General features: G+C 46.6%; 1 protein-coding gene across 2 annotated transcripts in view; it reads right to left on the bottom strand.

Moving 5' to 3' along the window:
- XYLT1 (xylosyltransferase 1) overlaps positions 1 to 20,051 on the bottom strand; it is a 343,638-nt gene that overhangs the window by 254,585 nt on the left and 69,002 nt on the right. The window lies entirely within an intron of this gene.

The raw sequence follows: 20,051 nt of genomic DNA, 5'->3' as shown, positions 1-20,051 counted from the left end.
GTTGGGAAGATCACCCGAAGAAGGAAATGGCACCCCACCCCTGTATTCTTGCCTGGAGAATTCCACGGACAGAGGAGCCTGGCGGGCAACAGTCCATGGGGTCATAACGAGTCAGACATGACGCAGCGACTATAACCATCCCCATACATTCAGCATACAGCAAGGTGCGGGGTGGTTTCTGCCCCTTCTTTTCTCCCCATGTAAATGGTGAAGGCATCCCTCTTGCCCCAGAAACCCCGCCACCACTCCCCTCCCTTCAGCATTCCCCCCAGGGGGGCGTGTGACCCCTTCTCAATTCTTTCTCAAGGCCTGGTCAGGTGCTCACACAATGGCTCTTTCTGTGGGATTCCACGGCGCGCTTATCTTACACGGCAGGGGCGCCCGAGATGGAGGCGGGACACGTGCCGGCCAGCGGCCCCGGGCAACGAGGGCAGCATGCCAAGGACACAGAACGCCCTTGTTCTCCGCGAAAGGCTGCCCTGGGAACGTGAGCGCAGGCCAGCACCACACAGACTCACCTTGTTGGAAAATGCGAAGTCACCTTCAAAGAGGACTCAGGGCAGAAAGCAGAAACCCCGTGGAGAGGGCAAGGGGCCTCTCCTGGCATCAGAGAGATGGTGACAGACGTGACTGGGCCCTAAAAACGGGGTGGAATTTCCTTGCTGTCTGCCTCTTTTTGGTCTTGAAAGTTCTAAAAGTTCAGAGACCTTTTAGATCTTCTTCTGCATTCCCTCCACATATTTAAGTCCAGACCTCAGAAAGGAGCAACAGAATCTCAAAGAACTGCAAACGGAAGCTCGAAGCCCTTGGATCAGTAGTTGACCATCCCCAGCCTGGGAAGAGAGGAGAAGCCACAGATGCATGGAAACCTGGCAATGGCTTTAGTGTTTCTCAGCTCCGTGTGTGTATCTTTGAGCACAAACAGTCACGAAAAATCTAAACCGTTATACAGAACACTTTGTGCTGTGTGGGCCTCCAGAGGTTTTGTAAAATCCTTTGCAAAGCGCACAGAACTACAATTCTCAGAACTACGTTTTGAATTACACCTGCCTGAGGCCCTGGATGCGCATTTCTGCCAGAAAGTACAGCTTCTAGTGGTATGGCTGCTGCCTGGTTACTTCGGGCAACTGTCACCTCCCCTTATTCATGCAGTGATCCTGGGTCACGTGGCTGATCAATACTGATGATAATCAGAAAAGTAGCCAACACTGGGCTCACAGTGAAGCAAGACATTATAATAAGTGGGCTGTAAGAACTCTCATTAAAAACTCACAACAGCTCAGATTATTCATAGGTATTATTAGTATTTTTTTTTCATAGGTATTATTAGTATTAACAGCCCCATTTTACAGATGGTACAACTGAGGCTCAAAGGCATTCATTACTAAATAACAGAGACAAGGTTTGGATGAGGACAGCCCAACTCCTGAGAGCTTCCATGGTGAGTCAGATGTAAAGAATCTGCCTACAATGCAGGAGACCCAGGTTCAATCCCTGGATCAGGAAGATCCCTTGGAGGAGGGCAAGGCAACCACTCCAGTATTCTTGCAGGGAGAACTACATGGACAGAGGAGCCTGGAAGCTACAGCCCATAGCGTCACAAAGAGTCAAACACAACTAACTAACACATACACATACACACACACACACACACACACACACACACACACAGTCCAAGCCCTGAGGCTGCACTTTTGACCATTAAACTATGCTGTTTCCCAGGGGTACGACCACACTGTAAATCAGAACCACTTAACCGCAGCTCATGGTTCTGTGAGTTGTTGGCACCAGGAAGCCTCATGGAGCAGAGAACTGGATCACATGGTATTAGGAAATACCAGATAGTCCCATTTGGTTGCTATGGATCTTTGGGTAATTACTTAACTTATAATAATATTAATAACAACAGCAAGAGTAATAATAATAACTATCTCAGTGGTTACTGTAAAGACTGACAGAGATAGAATATCAGTCCTGGTGGCGAGTAGGCAAGCCACAACTGTTAGTTCCTCTTGGAGGACAATTACTGTCACTTCATGGTATGTGTTTTTCACAGCTCAAAGGCATTTCAGACCAGAAACAAGGCATGCCTGCTGCATACCAAGAAAAAACTAAGCAACCTCCACCCAACACAGCCAGACAAGATGCGCTGGTAGACCGTCTGGGCTCACAGTCCTTCTGAAGTTGGCCACCCGACTCTGCTGGGACACAAGTCTTCCTAAGCTCAGAATACAAGCCGCATCTCCAGCTCAGCCCAATAATTAACTTTTCCCAGGCACAGGCCAGGCGACACCTACCAATTTGACACCCATCTGCTGTGGTCACCAAGATGGCAGGTGGCCCAAGTGGAAACAATGCTGCCAAGCGTCCTGGAGACACTGTCCAGAGAGCCACACACACACAGCGTTCTGTTCTACAGCTTCTGGGACTGCGAAGTAGGTTTTCTGTTCCACAAGGATCTAGTTTAAAGATTTGAGCCCAAGAACCCAAAACTGTGAATACCGGAAAGACACTAAAGAGATATAGGATAGGTGAGCAGCAGCTTCCCTATGGGATGTCCAAAGTAGATATCACCTGGCAATTACCTGGTCCCAAATTCTCAGCACGGCTTGTGAACAGACACTATTGGTACATTCCTATTTTCCAGTGAGATGAAATGCAATTCCTGCCCTGACCTAGATCAAACCCATCATTTTCTGTTATGGCAGATCCCTGGGTCGGCAAGATACCCTGGAGAAGGATATGGGAACTCACCCCAGGCATTCTTGCCTGGAGAATTCTATGGACAGAGGAGCCTGGCAGGCTACAAAGACCCCAAAAATGGGGTAGCAAAGAGTTGGACACGACTTACTGATTAAACAGCAATAGCAGCATATGCGATCCAGAATGGAAAGTAGTTTCCTAAGGGCATACACCGGTTAGAGCAAAACCCAGCCTAGAATCCAAGTTTCTTGATACAAAATCCTGGGCTCATCCTTTTTTGCCAACATCAGTGTCTATGTGAGTCCTTCCCACGCTCCTTTTCTTCATTTCCTCTTTTTCGGATCCTCACCAGAGCCTCTAACCAGGACAACTTTTGTCCAAAAGACAGCATATCCCAGCTCTGGAGAAACTGTGATTCAGCAGTGCTTCAAGTCTGGAATGTCTCCAAGAGGCCACACACAGAACTGCTGATTCAAGCCATGGGGGAATTGGATCCCAGGATGCGGGCACATGGCTAGGGAGTGGAGAGTTTTACAGCGGATGCAGGAGGCGTATCCCCAGCTCCTGGCTGTGCCTTGGAACAGGGGAGCCTCCCTCCTAGGCTAGAAGAGAGATGGTTGGCAAGTGGGTCTGCAGGAGACAGGTGGGCAGAGGCCTCATACAAAGAGAGTCAGAGTCATTGTCATGAAGTTTCCAAGGGCTGGGTCCCGGGGAGACTCAGTGCCCCTTCCTGCCTTCCTGGCCTTCTCCTGTATGTCTTCATGCTAATGAGGGTGATGAGGAGGAAGGTGACTGAGCCAATGGACAATGGCCATTATGACAGCTTTCATTTAAGTCCTTATGAAATACTCTGTTCATTTCCGTACATTTCAGTAAATGCTCATTCCATCCTCTTGGGGCAGCTACTACAAGATGGCCATAAAGTCTGGAAACACAGATGATTTTATTATTTGCTCTTCTCACTGGGCAATGCTCTTGATGACATTATTTATATATTCGCCTATTTCCAGACCATGGATTTCCTACAGGATTTCTAATTTATAGAAGAGCAAACAGAATCTCAGAAAGACTTGCCCAAAAAGCAGAGCCAGGCTCATTTAACCTTCACATCTCTTAAGAAGTTTTAAAAAAGTCACCAAAGTGTGCGGAGGTGGTATGTTTTGACCTACATAGTGCACAATACTTTTTTTTTTTTTTAAGCCAGTTGCCAACATTTAAAAAGTGGGTGATTTCACCATACCCAGATTTCTGGCTTTTCTTAAATGTCAGAAGATCTGGCCAAATGGGGATGTGGGCTGGCATGGCTGCAGCTGGGGCTGAGTAGCTGCCACCCCCTTAAGATGGGCATGCTCTTGGCCACAGCCCCCACCCCACCTGCGGGGCTGGGGAGTTTGTGACCTCCCATCTCTTTTGAAAAACATTTATTTATTTATTAGGCTGCATCGTTGCCGCATGGGGGATCTTCCTTGTGTCATGCGTGATCTCTTGTTGAGACATTCAGATTCTCCAGTTGTGGCTCAGAAGTTGAGGTGCACAGGCTTAGTTGCCCTATGGCATGTGGGGTCTTAGTTCCCTGACTAGAGATTGAACCCGTGTCTCCTGCATTGCAAGGCGGATTCTTAACCACTGGACCACCAAGGAAGTCCCCAGGATCTCCCATCTCTCAGCGACCATACTTTACTGCTCCTTATAAGGGATAGTACCATTTTACCCACCAGATGATTTATTCAATCAACACGATCCCACGGTCAGCCCTGGTCCCCAAGGAAGAAAAGTTCAGGATGCTGGGACTTGAAGGAAGAAAAAGAAAAGCTCTAATAAAGCACGGGGAAGGGGAGCACTGCAGTTCTCTCAATGACAAGCCTCTACCTGGGGCTCCATCGTCCTGACTTTTCGGGGGGCGGGGCGGGTGGTGGCGCTGGGCATCAGGCAGGGGGTGCCCGGTGGGAAGGCTTCGGTGCAGAGCGTGGCACAGGAAGAGGTTGTTAGCGCCCACTGTTTTCTTGCTTCCTGCACGTCCACCGCGTGCAGCTGCCTGTGAACTGGCTGTTTGTTCCCAGCTCTCCCGGAAGGAAGCGCTCTCATCACCCACGACGACAGAGTTGGCCCAAGGAGCCGAGAACATGTGTGGGGGCTGCGAGTCCAACTCTCCTTCTGTACATGGTAGTCCCAAAGCTGCTGAGACAGGAAAAGGGGGAAGAAAGCGCAGCCCGGGAGAAAGCATCGTGCAGGGCTCGCGGACAAAGCCCCAGCTGGGGAAAAGGGAGGAGGAGGAGGCCAGAGGAAGGGGGTCCTGCCGGGCCCACCGAGTCTGTACAATGAGCTCCTTTCACCAGTGAATAGAGTTCTCTCCTCGACTCGGTCTCAATGGCTTTGTTTCTGAAACAACCCATTCTCCACCCAGAAAGCCAAACTCGCCAGACCCTGTGCCAAGGTCAGGCAAGAGCCTGAGATCCTCAAGCAAGCTGATAATCAGCCCCCAGGAGACGACCACGGTGCCCAGGGCGGCTCGGCTGACCCAGGTCTACAATGATCCCCTTTGATTTCTAGGCTTTCCTGCCCGGGGCGGGGAGGGGGCGGGGGCAGGGGACCCAGACTCACACGCGTGACATGTTTGGCATAACTTTAGGATCTATTCAGGATAGTAAGTGTTCTTTTCCCACGAACTTCATTGAGACATCTGTGCAAACGGAGGGGGCAGGATGAGAAAGGATGAGCCCAGAGAAGCAGGATGCAAGTTCAAGTCTGCCATCTCAAATTGACCAAATCCAGGAGGCGGTGGGGCTCATTGCTGACCACCCAGCAGCAGCCTCTGTTTTACAGGCTCCTTGAGAACAGCGTCTTGTGGAGAGTTTATTGCCCACAGAGCAAACAGCAAAGTGGGGCCTACAGGCAGTAATCAGCTCAGATGGGTTTTGTTCAGCCCGTGCCATGTTTTCAAAAGAAAAATGCTACATGCGAGGCCAACACACAGTACAGGAGGTTTCATGCAAAACTACAAAGCTCTGGCATTTCTTGGAAAATGAGGAGACCTGGAAACAGGCATTCATCAACTTCATAAGGCCCTGATTGCCGATCTGGGAAAAGGCTGTCTCTCTTAGATGGGGCACGTGCCCGCCCTCCAGCTAAGGGCACACGCCTGACCCCCTCACTAAGGCCGCCATGTAGCTTACTGTGGGCACTGGGGTTTGTAGCCTCCTGTATATCAAGTCCCAAAGCTCTCAGCAGAGGCCCTGGGATGGGGGAGAAGGCTGGGATATGGGCCATACATTGACTTGTTGTAGGGCAAACTTGGCTATAAAATTCAATTGGCTACAAAATCCAAAACTGGACTCAAGAAATGTATATGAACACACACCCAGGAACACGTGCTCAGGAGCAGAGTCCACGAGTCTGGGGGGCGGTTCTCTGCTCTCCTCCCTCCCTGCTATTTGAACAACTCCTTTAGCTACTGGTCCCATTTTCCAAGATGATCTTCCTTGTGCTTATTTTTACCAAAGTTCTGGGCCTGCCACACAGACAGCACTAGGCAAATTCATGTTGAACCAAAATCAACCAAAGCTCAAGGGATGTTGGGATGGACCCTAAGAGACGCATGCTCAGAACCCAGCCCACTTAATAGTTGCAGGATGTTTTCCCAACCGCAAAATCAAGACAAGTCCTTTGGGAATGAAAGACTGAGCAGAAGTAGATGAGCTCAACCTACTGGTTGGCTGATGTCTGAGAAGAGGAAGCAGAGAGGGTCAACTTTATAGGCGATGCCCAACTTTATAGGTGACGCAGCGTATTTGAGATTTACGCTCGGCAGCATGAGGTCTGTTGGGAAGACATAACATGCTAACATCGTAAAATGAAAGTAAGTCGCCAATGTATCCAAGGACCAAAAACTCACGAGAGTAGCCTTCAGAGTCCAGGCAGGTGCAGTATAGTCGCTTGCAGCTCTTCTAGGCCTAAAAAGGCAGACAGGTTTACTGCCTCGGCTTCTGTTGTATGCAGCTGAGACCATTTTCCAGCTTTGTATATGAGTGTGTGTGTGGGTATGTATGTGTGTGTGCACATATGCAAACATTTGAGAACATTCACATGCACATATATGTGGTATTTCCTGTCTAAAGTCTTGCTAAAAAGCTGCAATGGGATCTGTGGATTTCGTTTGCCTTGCATCCCTCATTTTGGGCAATCTCCCTGAGTTACTCCACTCCTGGTTCTAATTTCAAATGGACACTGGGGGCAGGGAAGCAGCAACAGGAGAGATTCCACTGAGAAGACTTTTATTTCGGAACTGTGACATGAACGAGAAAGAAGAAAGGCATGCAGAATTTCATTTCTGCACTTTGCATTTAGTTGTAATTATTCATGCAAGAGCATCTTTAAACACCAAATGGGGGAAATATTACAGTTGTTCTGATTTCACACGCTAACTGTGTTTACATGCTAACAGCATTTCTCAGGGACAATTATCTTATTACTAGTGCACTAATCTTTTCAATCTTTTCAACACAGTTTACAGCTGCCGACTTCAAAAATTAAGGCTAATTAAGACCCTGCTTTCAGCAGGTAGGGTAAACCACTCACACATTTTAACTGATTCAAAGAAAATCAGTTTCAGGAGAGGGCATGGAGGGGTGGGCTGGGCAGAGCATCAAAGGTACAGAGAAGAAATTATATAGCTTCCATTGATTTGAGGACTAACGTTCTCCCGATGCTAATATTCCAGAATCCACTAGACAAGTTCCATCAATGGAAAGGCTTGGATATCAGGACCAAGGACAGCTGGTCTGCCCCATGCAAGGAGCAAGTGGGTATTTTGCATTCAATTATCTACTTCCAATCATCATATCCTTCCGCGTGCTTCAGCAGAGAACACAGACTCTTACGTCAGATGACCTCTGCCCAGATGCTGGGTCCGTCAATCACTCTGTTCCACCTTGAACAAGTTACTCACTTTCTTGGTTCCTCAGTTTCCTCATATGTGAAATAGGGATATTAATAACGCCTACCTCTCAGGCCCCTTGTCAGAAGTAATTGAATCAACACCTGTAAAGCACTCAATTTTAAATGGATAACCAATAAGGATCTACTGTATAGCACAAGGAACTCTGCTCAATGTTATGTAGCAGCCTGGATGGGGGAGCCCTTGTTTGGGGGAAAATGGATACATGTATCTGTATGGCTGAGTCCCTTGCTGTTCCTCTGAAACGATCACAACATTGTTAACTGGCTATACCCAAAACAAAATAAACAGTTTTGAAAAATTTTGTAAAGCACATTGATGATGCCTGGTTCATAATAATCATCCAATAACTATTTCTTTTACAAAGCGCGGGTTCTATCATAAAGCTGTAACACACTTAAACATCTGTTTTCTAACGCCTGCTTGACCTCATGCATACTCACCACATTACGAGCCATTTCAGAACTGCTAATATGTAATCGCAGCTATATTTATTGTGTCTGTTAGCAATACCTTCTCCAATTACTTGCTCTGCTATCTCGTTAGCTGCCATATAAAACCAGCACCTTGGATCATCCATCATTACTTTTTGTTTTGTTCTAAATCACAGAGAAGGCCCGTCGCGTGGAGCCTGGATTTACGGTCTGGCTCCTGGAGCCCAAGCGCAGCCCAGGCATTCCCGGCTGTGGCATCTGAGGAGCCGTTAATGAGTTTCTCACGGTACCTGGACCACTAAGTGTCACTGAGCACCTGCCCTGGGCCTGGGCTCACTTGTCCAATGAATCTTTCTGAATTCACACTAACCCTGTGAGTAGGTAACACTGAGTAGGTTGCCCCGACCCCATTTACAGATGAGGAGACTGAGGCTTTAAACGACTCTTCTATGATGACACAGCTTGCCGATAAAACAAAGCCATCATGTGGTACAAACAATTAACATTCTCTCCTATCAACATGGTCTTAAGTCGCATTTCCCAAGACAGTTGCTGCGACTAGTAGTATTACTAACGGTAACATCAACCACCAGCCAACACATACAAAGTGCCAGGCATTATTCTAAGCCACTTTATGTATTAACTCACTCAATCCTCACAGCTACCCTATAAGGGTGGGGCTGGTACTAGCCCCCATTTTGTAGATGAGGGAACTGGGCTCAGAGAAGCCACACAACATGACCAAAGTCACGCAGCTGCAAAGTGCTGGAGTCAGAATTAGACCAAATCCAGGAGACCTGGCTCCCGACCCCCTGTTCTTGGGCACTCTGCTCTATAGTTTCTCAAGCATGCATGCATGCTGTCTTGGCAGTCGTGCCTGACTCCATGCAACTCTACGGACTGTAGCCCACCAGGCGCCCCTGGCCCTGGGATTCTCCAAGCAAGAATACTGGAGCGGGTTGCCATGCCCTTCTCCAGGGGACCTTCTCAACTCAAGGATAGAATCCACGCCTCTCACATCTCCTGCAGTGGCAGTCAGGTTCTTTACCACTAGAGCCACCTGGGAAACCCCCATAGCTTCTCATTACGGTTGTAAAATTCAATAACTGTCACCTTGTCGATAAACACATAAAGAGACAGAGTAGGGATTGACTGAGTCAATTATCATATATCAGACAACTGATGACCACACTGGTGGTTTAGTCAAGTTTGTGATAAGCACTGCCAAAGAAGATGACGTAGGATGGCCACGAAACAGAGGAACATCAACCAGGGTGGGGGACAGGAAGATTCTTTTAGGAAGTGAAACTTAAACTGGGCTTCAGAGAAAGAGCAGCTTGTCTCAGATGGTAGAAAGGATAAGCATTTTAGGCAGAGGGAATAGCATTAATGAAGGCTCTGAGGTAGGAAAGAACACATGCTTTTTTCCTTTTTTCCTTTTGAACTTTTTATTTTGTATTGCAGTACAGTTGATTAACAATGTTGTGATAGTTTCAGATGAACAGCAAAGAGACTCTGCCATAAATATGCATGTATCCATTCTCCCCCAAACTCCCCTCCCATCCTGGCTGCCACATAACATTGGGCAGAGTCCCATACACTGTACAATACATCCTTGTTAGTTAGCCATTTTAAATACAGCAGTGTGTACGTGTCCATCCCAAAGTCCCTAACTATCCCTTCCCCCTGGCAACCTAAGTTCGTTCTGTAACTCTGAGAACACATAACTTTTAAGAAACAGAGAAAGGAGGTCTGAGCTTACAATGGCGGTGGATGAGTGGCAGGCAACAAGGTAAGAAGGTTGGTGAAGGGCCTGGGTGGTGGAGTTTCCTAGGAAGGGGTTTGGGTCTCATGAACCACTGACAAGGTTAGTGTGGAGTGACGTGTGTCTTCGTTAGAAACCTGCTTTCCGTGCTACCCTCCAGATCATATCTACTTGGCTTTCCACATTGGAAACCATATTGGAACCACAGGTACTTCTGAAAGCCAGCTCAGTGACCCAATATGCTTAAGATTCAAGATGAGTTTCAAGTCATTTCTATTTCCCATTTTTAGCGATCATAACGCAGCCCACAGTTTAAGCCACAGGTGGCTAGGACCTACTAACTTTGCAAGTTAATCAATTCTCATTATTGCTATAGACAATGAAAAAAGTGGTGTCACTCTGTCACGGTATACAGAGTATCTTTCTTCTGTCTACAACAAAGAAAGACAAATGAAATCGATCTAGGTTATACAAATGTCAATTTGCAACTCGGAGTTCTGTGGCTTAGGAAAATGCCAGAGGCATTTACAGGTTAAAAGAAATGAATAGCAAAAACATCCCCCCAACACACACACAAAACCAAGCTGTACATACTAATTCCTGGGGCTTCCTTGGTGGCTCAGACAGTAAAGAATCTGCCTGCCAGGTGGGAAACCTGGGTTCGATCCCTGGGTTGGGAAGACCCTCTGGAGAAGGGAACGGCTACCCACTCCAGGATTCTTGCCTGGAGAATTCCATGGACAGAGGAGCCTGGTGGGCTATACAGTCCATGGGGTCGCAAAGAATCAGACACGACTGAACAACTTTCACTTTTCTCTTTCCTAACATCTGCTATGTGCCCTGTGCTCTGGTTCATTTCAACCTTGTAACTAACGTGGTCACCATCCCAGTTTACCTGGGTGTTCAATACTCAAATCATGAAAGTCTCAAACTAGGATGAATCGGTCGCTCAATCCGCAATAACCACAGGCATTAATATAAGGAAAACACAGGCTCAGAGAGGTAAAGACAGTTACTAACATCACACAGCAGGTAATGAGTGGGGCCAAGGCTTAAATCCAGTGTGCAAGACAGCCAGCATGATCTATCTCCTGAGGAAGGACTTTGAAAACCATTCAGTTGGCTCACTGTTTCCTCACCACACCCTTAAAGACCCCACTGACACACACATCCTAATCAAGAAAGCTGAACAACTGTGCCTTCTGTGGGATGGAAGCTAAGATTACAGCAATCAATCCATCCTCCATACCTCCCTTTCAAAAGATAACCAGAATGATCAGGAAGTCCTCAAAGCCCAGGCATGACTTATTTTCCACCTTTGGCTTGGCCATGTGATGACTGAAAGCTTTGAGAATTTGAACAGTCATGCTGGAACCGCCTCACCTAGAAAAGGGAGGCTGAACCCGCAAGTTCTAGAAGCAAAGAGCTACTATGAATCTAGAGACGGTTATCTCCAGCTGCGCTCATTGTACGGACAGAAACACTGAGGCTTAGAAGAACAAAGATGACAGTCAGACGACTTGCATTGTTCCTGTTCTCCTTTGTATTCTTCTCCACAGTTGAATTAGGGCAGGTCAAACACATCTACTCAACTGTTCGGAGTTTTCACCCCTCTAGGTATGGCATACAGCTGGTACTCTATAAATGTTCAGTGAATGCTCAGCATTTAGTAGACACACCGTTGTGGGACAATATGTCTGAGTGTGTGTGTGTGTCTGTGTGTGTGTGTGTATGTATGAAAGAGAGAGACAGAGACGCTGCAGTCCCCATACCAAATGGGTGTTCACTTGCTCCAAGACATTATTTTTTTTTTTACTAAAAAATCATTTTATTAAACCACCTTGTAAACACTATGTAATTTTGATTATGTCTACTAGATTTGCTCAAAGAGGCCAGGCCCTTGCAGGAAATTCTGATGGAAATTTCCATCCACCAGATAACTGGTAATGGCCATTTTCTAAAAGATGACCCTCTAAATACATGCCTGTGTAGTTTAACCTAAAATCTTTGTTAATATTCTATCAAAGAGGTCACCTTCTAATTGAAGTAATTTTTCAGAAGATAATGCTAAAATCTTGCTTTCCTTTAGATAAAAGTAATAATGACTGTTCTTTATTAAGCATCTATTATGTGCCAGTGTACATCTATTATGTACACTATGGGCCTTCACTCCTTTGGATTCTCATTTTCATGATGACACTCTAAGGAGATATATATCCCCAGTTCACAGCTGAGAAAACTGAGGCTAAAAGACAGTAAAGTAATCGCTCCAGTGTCTCAGAGCTAGCAAGAGGCTGACTGAACCAGAGTTTTACTCTAAGTCCCAGATCTTTATACAAGTTCCTATCAACCTCAGATTAAAGCCCATTCCACCCTCTACTTTCTCCTCCGTATTCTTCCGTGCACAGAACACCCCAAGGAACTGAATTTGTACCAAAATGATATAACACAAGGAACTGGAAAACCTCTGTCCTATCTCAGCTCTATTACAACCACTTTGCAATTGTTGGCACATGACAAAGTCACTGAGTCTCAACTGCTTCATCTGTTAAGTGGGTTCAGTTCTCAGTCGCCCCTCAGGACTGCTGCCGGCCTCCACTGAGGTGAGTGCAGCTAAAAGCGCATCTTCTTCTCTCCCAGAACTGTCAGAGGCCACATCCTCCATGTCAGCCTTCGCAATCTTTCAAACGCTCCCCGGGCGAGCAGCCCAATCCACCATGCCTGCTCCAAGGAGTTACCTCCTAAAATAAACTGTGCTCACTTCAGTCAGCTCACCATAAAGGCTAAATATAGAAGGAAAACACTCCAGAGTTCCCATCTGGCAGCCGCTTCTCCAAAATTCAGCCCAAACAGCTTATTTCTACCATAATCTCAGCATCTGACAGGCAGCTTTAAATCAGAAAGGCCGGCTAAGAGACAGAAACCCCCTGTGGGTTAGCACAGTCTGTCCCAGCAGTGACGCCCCAGGGCTTCTGAGCAAATTCTTACCACAAGAAAATGACAGCTAATCCCAGGGAGGGCGCTGGCGTGAAATCAGGGTGCGGTGGATGGGGGCTGGAGGGAGCCACACCAGGGCTGTGGATGTGCAGGTCTTCGGGTAACTGGCTGGGGGTAGGGGAGGCAGGGGGCAAGTAATCTGTGCACCAGGGGCTGCAGTGATCTCCAAGCCTTCTCTGAAGCTCATGTCATCCTCAGGACTGGTGAAAAGCCAAGTGCGGCCTCTCGGTTTCCCCATCCTTGAAATAAGGGATATGACTCAATTATACACACACACACACACACACACACACACACACTCTCTCTCTCTCTCTCTCTCAAGACACACTTGAAAATGGTGGTATTTCCCCCAGAAGGATACACAATAATTTGTTAGCAATGATGTCTTTTAAGAGAGACTGGGAGAAATGGGGGAAAGACAATTCTACTTTATTTGCATCTTTCTCTCATGGGTGATTTTTGTTTTTTTGTCACATGCTTGTAATTCCTTTTATTTAAAAAGGATATGCCACTTAAAACTGAAAGGATAATATGGTGGTTCCTCAAAAAAAAAAAAAACACAGAATTACCATAGAGCCTAACAATTCCACTTCTGGGTATGTATCCAAAAGAATTAAAAGCAGAGACTGAAACACATGCATGCCCTTGTCTAAATGGCATTATTTACAATAGCCAAATCTGGAAACAACCTAAGTATCCACAGAGGGATGAATGGATAAACAAAATGTGGTATATACATGAACCGGGCTCTTATTCAGCCTTGAGAAGGAAGGAAATTCTGACACATGCTGCCACATGGATGAACCTTGAGGACATCTCGCTAAGAGAAATGTCAGGCACAAAAGGACAAATGCTATATGATTCCACAGCTACAAGGTATTGAGCACAGTCAAATTCAGAGAGACAAAAAGTGGAAAGGTAGATGCCAGGGGCTGGAGAGGGTGGAATGCAGAACTATTGCTTAATGCTTGTGGAGTTTCAGTTGGGTTTGCAGAAGATGAAATCGTTCTGAAGATGGATGGTGGTGATGGTTTGCAACAACGTGAACATATGGATGAACATAATAAACATAACATATGAACATAATGTCACTGAACTGTACACTTAAAATGGTTAAGCTGAAAAAAAAATAAAATGGTTAAGCTGGTAAGGTTTATGTTACATATATTATACCAGTAAAAATACATGAAAGACAAAAAAATTAAAAGGATAAGATAAAAACTAATAAAAATTGGTACTTAGTGGTAAAAAGAAGGACTCCTCCAAATATTTCTTGTTTTGCAGATTTGAACTTTGGAATCAAGTAGAGGTTTTATCCTTGAGGAGGGCATGGCAACCCATTCCAGTATTCTTGCCTGGAGAATCCCATGGACAGAGAAGTCTGGCAGGCTACAGACCATGGGGTCGCAAAAAGTCGGACATGACTAAAATGACTTAGCATGCATGCAGAGGTTTTATCCAGATACAAAACAAAAATTGTTAAAAAGCAAATGCATTAGGGATTATTGGCCCTGAAGAATTGCAAATAACTTTTTCTTTCTCCTGTAAACTTTCTATGTTAAGTAACCACCCAAATTTCCAAATACAAAAGAATAAGCAAATTGAGGTACATCTACAGAGTGGAATCCTACTTGGCAATAAAAAGGAATGAACTATTGATATGAATGAATCTCAAAATAAGCATGTTGAGTAAAAGAAGGCAGACAAAAAAAAGAGTACATATTCTATAGTTCCATTTATACAAAACTCTAGAAAAGGAAACTAATCTATAGTGACAGAAAGCAGACCAGTGGTCCCCTTGGAATGGGTTACGGGTGGGGGATGGGGATTCCAAAGAGTCACAAGGAAATTTCAGGCTGTGATGCTCATCATGCAGTTACAAGGACAGCATCACAGGTGGGCACATGCATCCAAACTCATCAAATGGTACCCTTTAAACATGAGCCAAGCAGGAGACACAGGTTCGCTCCCCAGGTCGGGAAGATCCCCTGGAGCAGGAAATGGCAACCCACTCCAGAGTATTCTTGCCTGGGAAACCCCATGGACAGAGGAGCCTGGAGGGTTACAGTCCATGGGGTCGCAAAGAGTTGGATAGAGCAGAGCAGGCATGCATCCGTGCAATCCCAGAGCCAAAGAGGGTGCCTGATATATGGTCCCTGCACAGCAAATGTTGACTCTGAGTGGCAATGATTAGATGAATGGCTTAAACAAAAGGAAGATTTACATTTTAGGAGTTGAATTAAGAAGTGGCTTAAAAAAAAAAAAAGAAGAAGAAGTGGCTTATGTCAGAGAGAATTGTGTGTTTCAATGTCTCAGGCCCTGGAGAAGGACCAATGTGAGTTTTCCAGCTCAGCTGCATTCTAGCCATGTGATCCTAAGCAAAGGGTCTTAGCTTCCAGAAGCCCAACACTCCCCATTCATTAGTGGGGTGCCATGAGGACCCACCTGCAGGGGATATTGTGAGCTGACAATGTATGGAAAGCATTTGGCATGGAGCCTCAGCTCAGACAAGGTGCTCCATAAACGTCCTGGATCACTGGCAAGTCACCGAAAAAATGGCTTAGGCAGGGAAGCTCATTCAGGGGAACCCCCAAAAGCCAGCCAGCTCTGGGCCCAACATCTCAGAATGAAAGCAGATGAGACGGAAGGAACTGGACTAGACAGTCAGTCCCAGGAAAACAGGTGATTCGCCAATGTCTTCCTCTTTACTTCTCACCAAGTCTTGGAATACGACACCCAGCTGGCTTTCTCAGCTGCTTTTTTTCGGGTCCCTCAGACAAAAGGCACTAAGCAGCCAGATATATTTTCAGTCTCAGATCGATTTTGGTTTTGGCCTATGAAGCATTTAAAAATTTTTTCAGCTGGCTGTCCATATCCAAATTTCAGGAAGACCGTGCATTTAAATTCTGGGTGTCCGAACTTGCTTGAAAAATCAGAAAACCTGGTCCTGTTTGGTCCCCATTCCCAACCAGTTGGAGCTAAGAATTAACCTCCGATGGCATGTGGGCGCTCTCAGCCCCCTTGTGACTGCCACCCTGGCTCTTACTGCCTGCCTGCTCAGAAGGCATCCCACTCAGTCCTGCCAGGAGAAGAGATCGGGCTAGAAACAGGCCTCCCGCTGCTGATGGAGCTGGAGGCAGGGGGCAGCTCTGAGTCTGAGTACAGCTTCGTATTCCAAACCCACCTGACTTCTCTTTGACATCACCAATATGTAAAGACACAGATGAATAAATGGTTCTGTTTAATAATAAGCTAACCATGCCTTTGCTGCCTCTGTCACAGAGGAAGATAAAAATAAACCACCCGCGGCACAGCGTATCAATCTCCACCTGACGGAGGGGTATCAGGTGGTGGCGTCCTTTTCCAACGTCAGGACTGGAAGGACTCCTGATTGCAGATGACTGCAGAGTCCTTGAGGGCCGCGGGAGCCGCCAAGAGACCCGGGCCTGAAAGTTCTCTGCGTTTATTCCCAGTTCAGAGAGGCAGTGATGGGGCAGGAGATACAAGCAGATGAAGAGACAAACACGTTCATGTCACTTTCCTGTCTTCTGAAGGGCCACCTCTTCCTAGAAGTGACGGACTGCTTTCTGCCCCTGCCCACGTAACACACACACACCTCTGTCTGTTTTCCCCCAGCACTGTAATACTATTAGGAGAAGCACACGGACTGAAACCGCCCACCCTGGCCAGGCACCATAGTGACCATTTGCATGAGTTGTTTTACGACAGGAGGTCCTGGTAAGGAACACGGAACTAATAAGCCACCACCAACCGGAAGAGTTCAGGAAAGGTCAAAAGGAGACACCACATGTCTGACCACCTCCCAGAATCCTTCTCTCTGGCATCCATCTTGGCTGAACAAGGCGTGCATGACCAGGAAGGACTCTGAGTCAGAATGATTGGCTAAGGACAACCCGGAAACGAATCCCATCACCATAAAACCCGACACTGCAAGTCACGTGGCAGAGCAGTTCTCCTGGGTTCCCTCACCCTCCTGCTCTCCACCTGGGATCCCTTCCCAATAAAATCTCTTGCTTTGTCAGCACATGTGTCTCCTTGGACAATTCATTTCCAAGTGTTAGACAAGAGCCCAGTTTCGGGCCCTGGAAGGGGTCCTCCTTCCTACAACAATACTACCCCCTCCAAGCTTCCAAGCTGAACACACACACACACACACACACACACACGCACACAGACACACCCCTCTGTTTTCTCTCCGCGCTGTAATCTGTAACACTACCCCCTCCAAGCTGCACTATCTTACTTGTCTTGCACATTGTCTCTCGTCCACTAGATTTTATGCTCCCTGACGGCAGGAAACAGACTTGGTCCGTTTCCAAACAGCTGTGTTTCTGGAGCCTCCTGCTCTACTTGGCACCTAACACAAGTCCCTACTGAAAACCTGCTACGGGCCTCTCTGACACCACGGATAGTGCCTGTAAACAAGTCCACACTTCCAAAGCTGACACGACTGCTTCATGATTCTCGAGCCACTCGTACAACCGAATATTTTCTCCCACCAAGTCTCATTTCTTATCAAAGTACATCTATTTTGGAAATAAAACTTTCTGGCAGTATAGTTAGGTAGCCAAGAGGCACCTGTAACTGATGAGCGTGACTGAGAGCTGACCATCGCTTTGCTAGCTGTGTGACCTTGGAAAAGGGAGCTGACCTCTTTCCTCAACTTGCTCATCTGTAAAACAGATGTGAGGGGTAAATGAACTAAAACATGTAATGTTAATTCGCAGCAAGTGCTTAGAAAATTGCTTGGCACACAGTAAGCACATTGATTACTATTTGTATTAGCATCTTTATAGGGGGAAAAACAGTATCATTTGCCATATTAAAATAATAAATGATAATTGAAAGAAAAAAATGTCACTGATGTAGCAATTAAAAAATACTTATGGAGACACAGGCTGAGCCTCTGCTTTGCCAATATCCAGATGGGTAAAGCCCTCATTCCCCAGGCCCCCACCCTCCCATATTTTAAATGAGAATCCTGGGTTAGCCACTCTTAAAATTCCATCCACCCTCCAGCTCAGAATTTCAAACTCTCAATCCATGAATGATCCTCCCTTAAAAGAAATAAAATTGGAAAACCTGACTCCGCACAATGAAAGCCAAAGGGAGGAGCTGGGGGGCAAGGGAGAGAAGGTTATTCACATTCCAAAAGGATTTGATCTTACAAAAGGATTAACAGCAGAGTTGCTTTAAATAGCAGCTTAAGCCTTGTTTATGGATTACTAAATACTTGATGGAGAGGTAGAGGGGCCGAGGAACTTGGAGCAAAGGCGTGATTAGTTAGGTCCAATCAGAAATTAAAAAGTGTGCATGCTTTCTTTAAAATCATAATGGATTTCAACAACAGAAAACTATTCCATTTCAAAGGATCCTACTCCTACCTAATATTTTGGTGGCACATCAATTGCATTAAAAAAGATGCACTTGTCTCCATGAGCCAGTTCAGAGCAGTGATCCAGCACGTTTATTTTAAGCCCCCACCATAAGAACATGGATAACTGACTGAATGTCATAAACGCTTGTAATGTACCAGTGCTGTGGACCACATAACATGCATTATTTCATCTAACTATCAAAGCGACCCAGTGTAGACGGTGTCATTTTTACCTTCATTGTGTAATCGAGGAAACTGAGGCTAAGAGAGGGGACATGATTCTTCCAGAGCCAGTGGACGGACTGAGTGGATACTCAAGACAAAGCCAAGAAACCAAGCACTGAGGTTAGATTATCAAAGGTAGGATCCTCGCCTCCAGGAGGACTCAGAAGATCAGCTAAGGAGGTCAGCAGATACACAGATGATAAATGCCCTACCAGAGACTTTTGCGGGAACAGAGGAAGGGGATGCCAGGGTCCAGGGTGTGCCCAAAGCCACGTATGATGTCCCCATTATCCACACTCTAGCACCTCTAAACACTCAATGCCCAGACCCCTCTCCTCCATCCTTAATGCCAGGGATCCTGTCATTAGAACCTCTCTGAGCACAAACCAGTCTCTCGCGGGGGCCTCGACTCCCCAGAGGTGGGTGGGTGAAGGAAGGGAGCATGAGGAACTCTTGGCAGGGGCTCCCCCAGGGCTGGCACCGCCTTACGAGGCTATCCGAGGGCTGCTCATGACTGGTCTTCCTCCCTTGAAAAATGGGGATATGAGCTCCCCCCAACCTCCCCCGGCAGGGAAGTGCTGGTGATTCATTAGATAACATCTGTGAAGCACGCCCCACTTGGTGGAGAACGGCACCTTGGGAGAGCAGCTATAAAAACCCAGAGGAACAGGCTACCGTCAGCACGATCACTGTTACTGTCATTGTCATCATGACACTCACCTGCTTAAAGACCTGCCATGGCTCCCCGCCGCCCCGAGAAGGTGCGGTTGGCAGCCTGGCAGGCGAGGCCGCCGGTCCCGCCGCTGCCCTGCTCCTCATCCTCTTTCTCATCCTCACACATTCATGTCCGATCATCCGGGAGAGCCTGGACACCCCCACATCACCACGTTGTGCCCGTCCTCCAGGGCCACGTACCTCCCCAACACCCATGCTCCACGACCAGAGTGCCTGTGTCTGCTGCTGATCCCACTATTTCCCTTTGTTGGAAGATTTTATCAGTACAGGTATATGAGATGTACAGATATATGGGATGGGAGATGCATAAAGTCAGGATCATGCATGAGTTTCTTTCTTCCCAAAGCTACAAAATAAAGCTGCTACATGAACTCAATGTGTTCATTTTCCAACTATAATAATAATTTTCACATTGAGGACCAAATGGAGTTCAGATAAAGTCCAAAATCCATCAAAAAAAAGAGCCTCAATATGCCAACCCACTCCAGTATTCTTGCCTGGAGAATCCCATGACTCTGGCGGGCTATATAGTCCACGGGATCACAAAGAGTCGGACACGACTTAGCGACTAAATGACAATGAAGGCGTTAATGGCAGAGGCAAAGAATCTGGGTTCAGAGAGACCAGAGCTCCCATTCTGCTTCTTACCACCTTCCTGAACCCCAACGTCCTCCTCTGCAAAATGGGGATCTTCAAAATAGATGCTGTCTAAAAGAAAACAAATCTGGACTTGGTAAGGACAGACTTTATTTGAAAGGTTTACTGCAATGCTTAGAATTTCTGGAAAAAGGGGACGGGGATGCTTGCATAAGGAGGCTGCTTTGACCATAGGATCTGCAA

Source organism: Cervus elaphus, chromosome 10 (genome assembly GCF_910594005.1).
Source record: "Cervus elaphus chromosome 10, mCerEla1.1, whole genome shotgun sequence".
Taxonomy (NCBI): domain Eukaryota; kingdom Metazoa; phylum Chordata; class Mammalia; order Artiodactyla; family Cervidae; genus Cervus; species Cervus elaphus.
This window is presented reverse-complemented; position numbering and strand designations above follow the sequence as displayed.